The sequence below is a fragment of the Coffea arabica genome, chromosome 3e (genome assembly GCF_036785885.1).
Source record: "Coffea arabica cultivar ET-39 chromosome 3e, Coffea Arabica ET-39 HiFi, whole genome shotgun sequence".
Taxonomy (NCBI): Eukaryota; Viridiplantae; Streptophyta; class Magnoliopsida; order Gentianales; family Rubiaceae; genus Coffea; species Coffea arabica.
The window spans coordinates 38,054,692-38,065,600 of record NC_092315.1 but is presented as its reverse complement, the minus strand read 5'-3'; positions in this window follow the sequence as shown (position 1 = coordinate 38,065,600).

Below are 10,909 nucleotides of genomic sequence, written 5' to 3'. Positions count from 1 at the left end.
AAACCAGAAATTTCGGAAATGTAACTATCTTTGGCCCTGAAAAAAAATAGTTTTTGTCCTCATTTTACGGTATTGGCATCAATTTCACTACGATTATCAGATGAGGGTACAAGACCCACCATTTCGAAGCTAAAAGACAGGGCTACAACATCACAGAAGGTCACTCAACCCAGTTTTGAGTGCAAACAGGTCAAAAATGCAAGATACTACATCAAAAACGTAAAACAGATTCACCAAAACGCATTCTAGCGGAAACCTCATAACTCAGGCTCTCCAAGTCCAAATCTAGAAATTCCAAAACCATCTGAAAGCTAAGAAACAGGGATAAATTTCATCAGAAGGCCTCAACAACCAATTCGGAAGCAATTCCAGCCAAAATAACCAATTACAGGCGCAAGTCTTACATTCGGGTAAAACCAGAACAGCAATAGTAATTTCGACTTTCTCATTCTACACTACTCCGATTCACCTGAAACTTTGTAGGCACCTCTACAATGTCATTCCCTAAAACTTTCATGTTTTAAGCGAAGGCCAATTCGGCCTCTAACTAGGAGCTAAAAATTCGGGCAGAATGCTTCCTCAAGAACCCTAATTTTCTGAAATTTCTTCCAAACCAGAAATTGGTTGCAATTAATCACTTTTTCCACCTCCTAGAGTCATTATATACCATTTCTAATCATCATAGATAGCCACACAATCATGCTTATATTAAAACAGAAAAAATCCCCAAAAATAATAAAACTTCATCACTTCAACCACAAATCAAGAAATAACCCATAAACTTGCATCTCATACTACCACTAAGCATGATTTAAGCATCAATTAAGGGAGGAGGGTGGTTCTTCACAACTTACCTTAAAACAAGAGAGAGAGAGAGCTATTGGACACCTTAACTTTTCAAATAACTTCACACAACAACTCACCAACACCTCCTTAAGTGGTTTTATGGGGCAAAATCAAGGTTGGATGGTTGGTTTTGATGATTTGGAGCAAGCTTGAAGAGTTTTCTTCCTTGTGCTTAGAGTAAGAGAGAGAGAAAGAGAGAATGAGAGGGCCGGCCACCATGGAGGATTTTTTGATGATTTTTGGGTCATTTTTAAGTTATTTTAACCAAATTGGTAAAAAGGTGAATAGTGTTCAAAAAGGTCAAACCACTCCTATGGTGACACTTGTCACCTTTTAATAAATACTTACCTACCTTGTCTCTCTTATACCAATCCACTTAGCACCCTCTACTTATCTCTTAACACCCGGTAAATTAATTCCAGTATTCAAAACTTAACCTAGTTGGCCGAAATTTTCTGAACTTTTCGAACTAGTGGGTCCCACGTCCGGTATACGCTCTTAATTTCTAAAAATCCATTCGATACTAGAAAAAAAGATCTAAAAATTATATCTGCTCCTTAAATTCATCTAGAATTTTTCCTAAGCACGAAAATGCAGAAAACAAGCCATAAAAATGCGAGAAACCTAGAAAATGAAAATTACGGGTTCTCACACTCTCTCCCCCTTAAAAGAATTTCGCCCTCGAAATTTCTCACCTTAATTCACGAAAAGGTTAGGGTATTTCGTTCGCATCTCCTCTTCCACTTCCCAGGTAGCTTCCTCTACCCCATGGTTTCTCCACAGTATCTTCACCAATGGAATCTGCTTGTTTCTTAGCTCTTTGACTTTTCGGTCAAGCACTTGGACAGGTTTTTCTTCGTAAGCAAGCGATTCGTCTACGTCTATCTCCTCTGGTTGTAAGACATGGGTTGGGTCGGGATAGTATTTCTTTAGCATCGAGACGTGGTAAACGTCGTGAATCCGAGAAAGACTGGACGGCAGCTCTAATCGATACGCTACCGTTCCTACTCTTTGGAGAATCTTGTAGGGTCCAACGAACCGCGGTTGGAGCTTCTTTCCTTTGCCCGCTGTGACATTTCGTAAACGTGTGACTTTAAGAAATACATTGTCTCCAACCTCGAACTCCAAGTCTTTTCTTCGATTGTCTGCGTAGCTCTTTTGTCGGCTTTGAGCTGTTTGGAGTCGTTGCCGTATCAACTTGACCTTTTCTCGAGCTTCCTCCATCCAAGGAATAGTGGTTGGATCTAATGTCTTCTTCTCGCCAACTTCATCCCAGTAAATTGGTGATCGGCATTTTCGTCCATACAATGCTTCATATGGAGCCATTTGAATCGACGAATGGTAGCTATTGTTGTATGCAAACTCTATTAAGGTCATGTGTTGACCCCAGTTGCCTCCAAAATCCAGAATGCAAGTTCGTAGCATGTCCTCGAGAGTTTGAATGGTTCGTTCTGATTGTCCATCCGTCAGAGGGTGATAGGTTGTGCTCAAGTTGAGTTTCGTCCCTAGAGTCTCCTGGAACTTTTGCCAAAACCGAGATACAAAACGTGGATCTCGATCAGAGACGATACTGACTGGAACGCCGTGTAGCCTTACGATCTCGTTCATGTACAGTTGAGCCAACTTGTCCATGGAATACTTCATGTTCACCGGCAAGAAATGGGCCGACTTCGTTAATCGATCGACGATCACCCAAACGGCATCGTGTCCTCGCTGCGTTCGCGGCAAACCTGAAACGAAGTCCATGGTGATGTTTTTCCACTTCTATTCAGGTATCTGCAGGGGTTGTAACAAGGCCGATGGTTTTTGATGCTCTGCTTTAACTTGTTGGCAAACGAGACATTTTTGCACGTACAGAGCAATTTTCTTCTTTATATTGTCCCACCAATAATTTCCTTTCAGGTCTTGATACATCTTACTACTACCCGGATGGATTGTATACTTGGATCGATGGGTTTCCTCTAGAATCTCCGTTTTCAATGATTTATCCTTCGGCACCACTATTCGGTTTCGGTATTTTAAAATACCCTCAGGACCAAAATTGAAATCAGTGGTTTCTCCTTTTCCCACTTTCTCTCCCCATTTCTGCACCAGTGCATCTTCCTTTTGACCTTCTTTAATCCTTTCCCAGAAGGTAGAAGTCACTTTAATATTGCCAAAAATCACCTTATGGCTCCCAGGGCAGGGTTTCCATTCACACACGGAGTCTAACAATTCCCATTCTTTGATCATTAGACTCGCGACCTGAGCTTTGCGACTTAGGGCATCGGCCACCACGTTTGCTTTTTCCGGATGGTAGTTGATGGTACAGTCGTAATCCTCCAAAAATTCCATCCACCGTCGCTGCCTCATGTTTAATTCTTTCTGTGAGAAAAGATACCTCAAGCTTTTATGATCGGAGTAAACCTCGAAAGTTACTCCATATAAGTAGTGCCTCCACTTCTTCAGAGCAAAAACAACTGCAGCTAGCTCCAGATCGTGGGTCGGGTAATTTTGCTCGAGGGGTTTTAACTTCCTCGAGGCAAAAGAGATCACGTTTCGATTTTGCATTAATACACAACCCAGGCCTTCTCGGGATGCATCAGTGTACACAGCATATCCGTCCACCCCGTTTGGTAAGACTAAAACTGGAGTCATGGTCAATCTTTTCTTTAATTCCTGACAACTTGTCTCACTTCGGGCTTTCCATAAGAACCGACCATGTTTCTTCGTCAAATCGGTTAGAGGACCGGCTAGTTTGGAGAAGTCCTTGATAAAAACGCCGGTAATATCCAGCCAGTCCCAGAAAGCTGCGGACCTCTGTGGGAGTTTCTGGCCTCTTCCAATTAGTCACAGCCTCAACTTTCGCCGGGTCGACTGAAATACCCCCTTGAGAAATTACGTGCCCCAGAAAAGCAATTTTCTCCAGCCAAAATTCGCACTTGCTGAACTTGGCATACAGTTGATGGTCTCTCAGGGTTTGCAAGACAGTCTTCAAGTGTTGCTCATGCTCTTCACGGGTCTTGGAATAGACCAAGATGTCATCGATGAAGACTACTACAAATCGATCCAGGTAGGGCTTAAAAACCCTATGCATTAGGTCCATGAAGGCGGCAGGAGCATTGGTTAGTCCAAAGGGCATAATTGCGAACTCGTAATGCCCATATCTCGAATTGAAGGCGGTCTTCGGAATATCCTCCTTTCTGATTAATAACTGGTAGTACCCTTGGCGGAGGTCCAGTTTCGAGAAAACCACCGCTCCTTTCAATTGATCAAATAGCTCATCGATATGGGGCAGTGGATACTTATTTTTAATTGTAATATTATTCAGGCCCCGATAATCAATACACATCCTCAAACCCCCATCTTTTTTCTTTACAAACAGTACAGGAGCTCCCCAATGAGACCCACTCTCTTGAATGAATCCCCGCTCCAGAAGGTCCTGTAATTGCAACTTTAGCTCCTTGAGCTCGGCAGGAGCCATTCGGTATGGTGTTTTTGAGATGGGTGAGGCTCCCGGTAGCAGGTCTATTTTGAATTCAATTTCTCTTTCCGGAGGTAAGGCTACTAATTCATCAGGAAACACATCCGGAAATTCCTTCACTACGGCCACATCCTCCACTTTCAACTTATCCGTGGGGGTGTTAATCAAAAAGGCCAAAAATCCTTGCGCTCCTCTGCTTAGCAATTTCCTAGCTCGAATGCCCGAAATCAAAGCAGATGAGGCTAACCTACCCCTTATATCCAACCTTAAGGTCGCCTCACCAGGAATGCAGAATTCCACCACTTTCGTTTTACAATCCAGTTGGGCATTATACCTGGCTAGCCAATCCATACCCAAAATCACATCATACCCCTTAATGACCAGACTTATCAAATCCCCTAACAATCTTTTCTCTCCTACCCACACTTCACAATCCCTATAAACCATACTAGTAACCAAGCATTGATTCCCCGTAGGTGTACTAACTTCTATGTCGTATGGTAAACTAACAGGTTTTATATCGATGCCACACATGAATTCAGGGTTAACAATGGAATGGGTGGCACCAGGATCAATTAAAACTTTGGCAAAATGATGAAAAATAGGGATCGTACCTTCTACGACCTCTGAGGATTCTGGGACCTGTCGAGGTTCTAAGGAATAGACTCGAGCTGGCACTTTAGGTTTCGCCTCATTCCCCTTATTCGGTCCCGTATTGGTCTTTGGCGTGGTTTGAGTTCCCCTTCCGTCTTGCGTTATGAGTGGGCAGGTAGCAAGCTGGTGGTCTGCGCTTCCTCAACGCAGACATTTGCCTCCCTTCTTCCAACAATTGTCTTCAAAGTGATTCGGCTTTCCGCAGTACCCGCAAGGTCCACGAGACGCCGAACCTGAGCCCCTCTGGAAGTTTCCACCTTGGTCTCTCCCGGCTGGGCCGCCCCTAGACTGAGCCCCTCTGCCGGAACCTGACTGTCGCCCACCTCCAGCTCCGCGTCCAAACTTGGAGGGAGTACCTTTGTCCCCTTGTCCAGAACTGCTTCCAGGAAAGCCTCGCTTTTCGCCTGGAAGTTCCGGACTTGCAATCGAGCACTCTCTACCCTTTGGGCTTTTTCTACGACCTCGCTAAAAGTATTGATTTGAGCCACTGCGAGGTCCTTTTGAGTTTCGACGTTCAAGCCCTGAATGAAACGCCTGATTCGCCTTTGCTCTGTCATGATCAGCTCAGGCGCAAATTTGGACAAATGGGTGAACTGGCTCTCGTATTCCGCCACCGATTGAGTTCCTTGGCGGAGTCGGATGAACTCGTCTTCCTTCCTTTCCTGAATTAGAGGAGGGAAGAATTTCGCGTTAAATTCCCGAATGAAATTCACCCAAGTCCTGGGCGTTTGTTCCCGTTCCCATTTTTGTCGTATGACGTTCCACCAGGAACGGGCCGCCCCTTCTAATTGAAATACAGCAAAGGTCACCTGCCGTTCATCGGTATAGTGCAAAGCCGCAAAAATATCAACCATTTTCTCGAGCCATCGCTCGGCAACATCCGGATCAGGTCCCCCAATGAATTTGGGTGGAGCAAACTTTTGAAAACGTTCGAGAGCTCTGTCTTCGCTCTCGACATGATTGCCAGGGTTTCCAGGGTTTCCAGGATTAGGGTTTGTATTCTGGCCTTGTTGCTGCACCACTTGTGCTAGCAAGTTAGTCATTTGCTGCATGGCGGCAGCGATTTGCACATTAGGGTCAGGGTTAGGTCCAGTAGAGGTTTCCCCAATACCCCTATCCGGTGTGGGTTGTCTATTTCCGCGCCCACGTCCCCGTCCACTACGTGTTCCTTCCATAAACTTTACTTGGTCTAGGCAATGGTACTAAACCAATATAAAACATTGCATGTAAGTAAACTAAAAACTTTTCAAACACACATATATATACATTACAAACAAGACAAACAACACACATATATACAATCAGTCAAGTCAAGTTCAGTCAAGTCAATTACAAGTATGGACAATCCCCAAGGGAATGGCCTCATCAAAAGAATATACACGTAGCTAATCTAGCCGCACAAAATGATTAGTTAAGGCCCTACTCCCTATCCGCCCTATATACAAGACCAAAACTATCCACAACAACTCTAGGAGTCGTAGCTTAGACCGATTACGAGTTATGAGACCCACCCGATGGAGTGGATCCAACCTCAGCCTCAGACCCCGCACAGGAGTCCTCGTCGCTCACGCCCTCGACCACCTCGGCGCAAAGGTTCAGGATCGAAGCGGCTCGATTCTTTACCTTGCGAGCTCGCTTACTCTCGCGCTCTTGGACCTCCTTCAGCTGAGCGCAGAGGTCATCAACCCTATCCTCTGCCTCAAGTACGTCGTACTTCAGGCCCTCAACGCGCACGGCCTGTCTCTCATTGGCCGCCCTAAGTTGAGACACCTCGGCCTCAAGTCGAGTATTCTCTCAGCCCAACTCCTTACGCTCCCTGTCCACTGCAAACACGAGAGTGTTCGGATAGGCATACTTATGTTTACACTCACACCGTCGGAGACGGTTAGACGGGCTCCAGCGCATGACGGCCCCTCCTGACCGTATCTGGTATGGAATCACTGGGAGTGCTCCGCGAGGTCGCTCGCCTACAGAGTCACCACTTGGTCCACTAGATCCGTCCATCCTACACCAAAAGAGCAATTAACCATAAATAATCTTAAAGGCCATAAACAATAAACCCTCAAATCAAGCATTCCTATAACACCCAGGCTAAATCAAACCTAGACTCTGATACCACCTGTGACAGCCCCACCTTCCCCTAAGGCGAACCAAAGGGGTTAGCGGATTGCCTGCCCAGCTCTCGCCAGGACTAACGATACAGTTTAGAGCGATCTATTGCGTTCCGGAACTTATAACGCGCGTAAACCAGTCAAAATGGTAAAATTACCCAACATAAAACAAATGAAATTCGGAGTCGGCCATGAATAGTAACCGGCCATGAATAGTAACCGACCCGTCAGAACCCAACCAAACATTAAAACACATATACACTTGACATTTTGCAATTACAAGCCACAATGGCATACAAAAGTAATCCAACAGTTACTACATGTTTGGTTTGCCAAATTAAAGTGAAAACGGCCCTAAAGATACATTTAGGGTCCCACTTGATATACAATACAAAAGAGATATTCATCTAGTTCATTCAGTAACCAACTAGCAAGAATCATTCCAAAAGTAGTCATATGCCTGTAAGGAAAACAAAAGGAACGGTGTGAGCTAATTGCCCAGTGAGATACTATGACTTAAGCAACCAAGTTCATGTAAACATAAAGCTTTTCATTTCAATATACCAAAAGTAAACAAAGGCACACATTAGTGGTGGTGAAAAGGATACGGATGGCTCTCAAGAGCCCTTTTCCTTGTTTGCATTTCTTGATCGGATGTCATTGACACTCCGTCAATGTTCAAAAATGACCAACCGTAGACTCCACTTTACTTCCATTCCTTCCACCTAACATTCCCCTACCGGGCCCGAACTCCAAACACTTGCACTTTGGTATTACTCGAGTAAACCGGAATCGAGAGTCTCTCATACTACAAGATTCCATATAACATTGCCCCAAGGCACATTAATTGGCACGACCAAGCCCTCGCCGGCTCGATTCAATCAATTACCAATGGAGTTGAGCTCAAGGATAACAATTGTAGTCGTTGGAGACTCGTCCAAACGACACCAAGTCATGTATTTCATTTCATATAACATTTCATTTAACATTCCAATAACTTTCCAATAACATGCGAAACAATAAGTGAGAGTGATAAAGTACACTCTCATTTCAATCAATTAACATTCAACATCTCAAGTTCAAGTATCAAAGTCATAGAATAACACACAAGTGAGTAGTACACTCACCAAGCTCGCAAATGTGGTTTCATGCACTTCCGTCAAAAGAACGTTGTGCACCACGGTCACGTCCTAAAACATGCAAACAAATACAATGAGACTCGATAACGAGTCATAAACCAAGGCCAAACATGACCCCATTAGGGTTCCATAAGCATATACAAACATTAAAGGAAACCAGAAATTTCGGAAATGTAACTATCTTTGGCCCTGAAAAAAAATAGTTTTTGTCCTCATTTTACGGTATTGGCATCAATTTCACTACGATTATCAGATGAGGGTACAAGACCCACCATTTCGAAGCTAAAAGACAGGGCTACAACATCACAGAAGGTCACTCAACCCAGTTTTGAGTGCAAACAGGTCAAAAATGCAAGATACTACATCAAAAACGTAAAACAGATTCACCAAAACGCATTCTAGCGGAAACCTCATAACTCAGGCTCTCCAAGTCCAAATCTAGAAATTCCAAAACCATCTGAAAGCTAAGAAACAGGGATAAATTTCATCAGAAGGCCTCAACAACCAATTCGGAAGCAATTCCAGCCAAAATAACCAATTACAGGCGCAAGTCTTACATTCGGGTAAAACCAGAACAGCAATAGTAATTTCGACTTTCTCATTCTACACTACTCCGATTCACCTGAAACTTTGTAGGCACCTCTACAATGTCATTCCCTAAAACTTTCATGTTTTAAGCGAAGGCCAATTCGGCCTCTAACTAGGAGCTAAAAATTCGGGCAGAATGCTTCCTCAAGAACCCTAATTTTCTGAAATTTCTTCCAAACCAGAAATTGGTTGCAATTAATCACTTTTTCCACCTCCTAGAGTCATTATATACCATTTCTAATCATCATAGATAGCCACACAATCATGCTTATATTAAAACAGAAAAAATCCCCAAAAATAATAAAACTTCATCACTTCAACCACAAATCAAGAAATAACCCATAAACTTGCATCTCATACTACCACTAAGCATGATTTAAGCATCAATTAAGGGAGGAGGGTGGTTCTTCACAACTTACCTTAAAACAAGAGAGAGAGAGAGCTATTGGACACCTTAACTTTTCAAATAACTTCACACAACAACTCACCAACACCTCCTTAAGTGGTTTTATGGGGCAAAATCAAGGTTGGATGGTTGGTTTTGATGATTTGGAGCAAGCTTGAAGAGTTTTCTTCCTTGTGCTTAGAGTAAGAGAGAGAGAAAGAGAGAATGAGAGGGCCGGCCACCATGGAGGATTTTTTGATGATTTTTGGGTCATTTTTAAGTTATTTTAACCAAATTGGTAAAAAGGTGAATAGTGTTCAAAAAGGTCAAACCACTCCTATGGTGACACTTGTCACCTTTTAATAAATACTTACCTACCTTGTCTCTCTTATACCAATCCACTTAGCACCCTCTACTTATCTCTTAACACCCGGTAAATTAATTCCAGTATTCAAAACTTAACCTAGTTGGCCGAAATTTTCTGAACTTTTCGAACTAGTGGGTCCCACGTCCGGTATACGCTCTTAATTTCTAAAAATCCATTCGATACTAGAAAAAAAGATCTAAAAATTATATCTGCTCCTTAAATTCATCTAGAATTTTTCCTAAGCACGAAAATGCAGAAAACAAGCCATAAAAATGCGAGAAACCTAGAAAATGAAAATTACGGGTTCTCACACTCTCTCCCCCTTAAAAGAATTTCGCCCTCGAAATTTCTCACCTTAATTCACGAAAAGGTTAGGGTATTTCGTTCGCATCTCCTCTTCCACTTCCCAGGTAGCTTCCTCTACCCCATGGTTTCTCCACAGTATCTTCACCAATGGAATCTGCTTGTTTCTTAGCTCTTTGACTTTTCGGTCAAGCACTTGGACAGGTTTTTCTTCGTAAGCAAGCGATTCGTCTACGTCTATCTCCTCTGGTTGTAAGACATGGGTTGGGTCGGGATAGTATTTCTTTAGCATCGAGACGTGGTAAACGTCGTGAATCCGAGAAAGACTGGACGGCAGCTCTAATCGATACGCTACCGTTCCTACTCTTTGGAGAATCTTGTAGGGTCCAACGAACCGCGGTTGGAGCTTCTTTCCTTTGCCCGCTGTGACATTTCGTAAACGTGTGACTTTAAGAAATACATTGTCTCCAACCTCGAACTCCAAGTCTTTTCTTCGATTGTCTGCGTAGCTCTTTTGTCGGCTTTGAGCTGTTTGGAGTCGTTGCCGTATCAACTTGACCTTTTCTCGAGCTTCCTCCATCCAAGGAATAGTGGTTGGATCTAATGTCTTCTTCTCGCCAACTTCATCCCAGTAAATTGGTGATCGGCATTTTCGTCCATACAATGCTTCATATGGAGCCATTTGAATCGACGAATGGTAGCTATTGTTGTATGCAAACTCTATTAAGGTCATGTGTTGACCCCAGTTGCCTCCAAAATCCAGAATGCAAGTTCGTAGCATGTCCTCGAGAGTTTGAATGGTTCGTTCTGATTGTCCATCCGTCAGAGGGTGATAGGTTGTGCTCAAGTTGAGTTTCGTCCCTAGAGTCTCCTGGAACTTTTGCCAAAACCGAGATACAAAACGTGGATCTCGATCAGAGACGATACTGACTGGAACGCCGTGTAGCCTTACGATCTCGTTCATGTACAGTTGAGCCAACTTGTCCATGGAATACTTCATGTTCACCGGCAAGAAATGGGCCGACTTCGTTAATCGATCGACGATCACCCAAA